The sequence below is a fragment of the Phyllostomus discolor genome, chromosome 2 (genome assembly GCF_004126475.2).
Source record: "Phyllostomus discolor isolate MPI-MPIP mPhyDis1 chromosome 2, mPhyDis1.pri.v3, whole genome shotgun sequence".
In the NCBI taxonomy this organism is placed as follows: Eukaryota; Metazoa; Chordata; class Mammalia; order Chiroptera; family Phyllostomidae; genus Phyllostomus; species Phyllostomus discolor.
In genome coordinates, this window is record NC_040904.2 from 171117891 (window position 1) to 171122334 (window position 4444).

The window sequence follows — 4444 nt, forward strand, 5'->3', positions numbered from 1 at the left end:
TTTAGGATGATTTCAATTTGGTTCTTTTTTATAACTTACATCTCTTTATGGATATTCCCCATTTTGGTAAGATATTGTTCTCATACTCTCCTTTAGTTCTTTAGAAGTGATTTCCTTTAACTCTTTGAGCATGTTTAAAATTGCTGTTTATTTTTAGACAGAAGGGAAGGGAGGGAGAGAACCATCAATGTGTGGTTGCCTCTCACATGCCCCTTACTGGGGACCTAGCCTGCAACCCAGGCATGTGCCCTGACTGGGAGTTGAACCAGTGACCTTTTGGTTCACAGGCCAACACTCAGTCCACTGAGCCACAGCAAGCAGGGCTAAAATACTGTTTTAAGGTCTGTCTAGTAAGTACAACATCTGGGCTTTCTCCCCAGTTAGTTTCTATTGAATTTTGTCCTGGGTATAGGCCGTATTTTGTTATTACTTTGCATGTCTAGTGTATTTTTGTTGAAAACAGCATTTAATGTGGCAACTCTGAAAATTAATTCAGCCCCCTCCCTAAGGTTTGCTGTGGTTGCTAATTATTTTAGTTCCTGTTCCTTTAGTGACTTAAGTAAACTAATTCTGTAAAGTCTGTATTCTTTATGTTGTGTGGCCACTGAAGTCTCTACCCAGCTTCATCATCAGCTAATGAAGAGACAGATTTCCTTAAACATCTGTAACCAATTAATCTCCCAGTATTTGCAAGAGACTCTGTATACATGTCAAGATACACATTCCACAGCAGTTGAGACTCTGCCTTAGTCTACTTCTTATACAGAGCCTGAAGATCAGCCAGAGGGAAAGTTTAGGGCCTTAGGTGTTTGTTTTGTTTTGTTTTGTTTTTAATATTTTTTGAGCATGTGTATGGCCTTCCACATATACATGGCTTCTAGGTTCTCAGGAATATACTGGAGATTTTCAAAGCCACACTGTATATCTTGTTCCTCAGCTTTTCCTCTTAAGCTTTTTGGTTAGTCTGTTATTTTCCCCCAACTGTTATTTATCACCTCAGGCAGCTGTGATTAAAATATTTGCCAGTAAATGTTTTTGACAAATGGTTCCACAGAGAGGCTTTTAGCACTAGGTAAGCTTTAGTCAGGTCAAGTAAAGATAAGCCTTTGAATGGAGTCTTCCAGGGAACCACCAGAGAGATCAAATAATTACATTTCTGTCAGAAGAAGGCTTTGACAGAGCTCCAGCTCTGTTCTGTTCCTTTTGGTACCAAGAATGTGGGCTGTAACTTTTCAAGGTTACCACCGCGCTAGGGAGCAAGGAATGAGAGACACGAGGATAAGTTAATGTGCCGCACAGCTTGTTCTTACTGGGGCTCCGCTGCTGTTCTTGAGTGCATGTTTTCTGGATTGCTGCAAACCTTTGCTTACATTCCAACTCTGAAAAGTACATTTTGATCATTTGGCCAACTTTTTCACTGTTTTTATGGAGAGGTGAATTTTTAAATCTCCTTGCCAGGCCTGAGTATTTAAGGGCAGATGTTATTTTTGGCATTTCTTGGCCAAAAAAAAAAAAAAACAAAAAACCACCCATGTTTTATGGCACAGCTTCCGAGTCTGTCTGACAGAGAATTCTGTAGCATGTGCCCCCCACTAACTGATGAATTGACATAAGAATATTTTACCAAAGAATACTACTAATGGAAGTGATAATGATTTTTTTTCTTTAAATAGCTACTGGTCAGCATTTCAAAATTTTTAAGGCCACTTATTAACTCATGATAGTCAAACTCTGTTACAACTATAAAGATGGATGCTAGTCTTCCTCTAAAATATGATGGGGATATGCTTTTCTTTATAATAAACGTTCTTTCTTTATTTAGACATTTTATAAAGGGGGTGAGGAACTAAGGATATAGTTGGTCCCTGTTTAACTTTTTAGTCCTCCACCCCCCGCTTTATTGAGACATAATGACATACAACACTGCCTACGTTTAAGGTATCCAACAGTTTAAGGTGTACAATGTGTTGATTTGATACACTTATATGTTGTAAAATGATTACCACCATAGCACTAGCTACTTTCTAATTCTTAAAAGAGGTAGAGATAGCATCTGGCTATTGGAATGGCTGTATCAGGAGAAAAGGTCACTCACAGTCTATGGTTGGGGGTTTCAGCAGCCTCTGATTTAATTCATGCTACCTGAACTTTCAAACAACTAAGGTATAAACTGGAAAGTCATTTCATTAATCATAAAAAGATACTCTGCAATAGAAACTGATATGTAGCTGTAATAGCTTTTATCCCTTTTGTCACACTGCATTATCTTCTAAAAGGCAAATCCAGGCAAGAAATAAGAAACCAAAATTAAAAAGCTGCTGGACAGACATGGAGTTAGTGTGAGGAAAACAGATCAGATGACCTTCGCAAAAATTTCACCAAACTACCCTGATGCATAAGTAGCCAGTGGAGGAAACTATCTGACATAATCTGGACCACGATATTCCTTTCCCAAGGGCAGTAGCAGAAACAGTATGACAGAGTCTTGTTCTTGGCTCACTGCTGACGTAAAGGCCTCCGATAACACCAGTAACATACAAGTAAAACTTGATTCATTTTGGTCTTTGTTTCTTTTTTCTAAGTTCAGGTATATTCTAGTCATTCTTGAGACTATTTACTGGTAGCCTTTTTTTTTTTAAGATTTTATTTATTCATTTTTAGCCTGGCTGGCGTAGTTCAGTGGATTGAGCTCGGGCTGCGAACCAAAGTGTCGCAGGTTCGATTCCCAGTCAGGGCACATGCCTGGGTTGCAGGCCACGGCCCCCAGCAACCGCACATTGATGTTTCTCTCTCTCTCTCCCTCCTTTCCCTCTCTAAAAAATAAATAAATAAAATCTTAAAAAAAATTTTATTTATTCACTTTTAGACAGAGGGGAAGAGGAGAAAGAGAGAGAGAAACATCAATGTGTGGTTGCCTCTCGAGTACCCCGTACTGGGGACCTGGTCCACAACCAGGCATGTGCCCTGACTGGGAATCAAACTGGTGACCCTTTGGTTTACAACCCAAGCTCAATCCACTGAGCTACACCAGCCCCCCTGCTCTTCTTTTGAAGTTTAGATGTTAAAGCTTCTCAGCCAAGGGAATCCCTCTTTCACTCTACATAGTTTTTATGTTTCATTAACACTTTTCACGACTTGATATTGTCTTACTTATTTACTTATAAATTAGCATCTCCATCTGAAGAGACTTCCTCCTGATAAGCTCATTGAAAATAAGGACTGTCATGTACTGACTGCTTTTATATCTGCCTGAACCATTTATTAATTTTTAGATCATTTTATAAAATGATTTGTCCTAATTTCATCAGAGGAATAAAACAGCATTAATTTTGTAGATTTACTGCCATTGCCTCCATATTGACTATTTCTGAGATTTGAATTTGAATGATTAACAAGCTATTCCTATCTTGTAGTGGAATATATACATTTTACAGGGATTTGGAGAAAGGATGGTCAAAAGGTATAAACATTCAGTTATAGGATGAGTAAATTCTTGGGATCAAATATCCACCGTGGTGATTATAGTTAATAACACTGTATTGCACGGGTATCAAACTCATTTTCACTGGGGGCCACATCAGCCTAGCAGTTGCCTTGAAAGGGCCGAATGTAATTTTAGGACTGTATAAACATAACTGCCCTTAACAGTTAAGCGAGAGCTTGGTGCTGCTGCTGGGTAGAAACAAGGTGCTGGGTGGGATAAACCAAGGTGGAGGGCTGGATTTGGCCCGGTGTTTGCCTCCTGTGCTGTATTGTATACTTGAAATTTGCTAAATGAATAGATCTTGTGTTCTCACCAAAAAGAAAAAAAGTGACTCTGAGGTGTTGGATTTTTTAATTAGCTTGATTATGGTAACCATTTCAGTGTATCCATATAACAAGCCATCATGTTGAACACCATAAGTACATATTGGGTTGACCAAAAAGTCCACTTTTTTTTTCCATAAAATAAAAGCCACTTTTTTCATTTTCACCAACTATTGACTTGGATATTTTGAGTACGTTGGCTATCTCCCTTGTGATATAACATTGATTGTTCTCAATTAATGTCTCGATTTGATCGCTATCAACATCAACTGGTCTACCTGACCGTGGAGCATCGTCCAGTAAGAGATCTCCAGCATGAAACTTCACAAACCACTTTTGACACGTTTGATCAGTCACAGCATCTTCTCCACACACTGCACAAATCTGTTTGTGTTTCAGTTGCGTTTTACCTTTTCTTGAAATAATAAAGCAGAATATGCCAAAAATGTTGCGTATTTTCTTCCATCTTCAATATTAAAATGGCTACAGAAAAATGCACCCATTTTGGTAAGTTTTTTTAAATGCACATATGACAGCTACACAATACAATGTAACAAAATTGTTTTGAATGATGTTAAGGACAACTAAGCTATACTGGAGCCTTCTTACGGAAAAACCCAAACTTTCTGACCAGTCC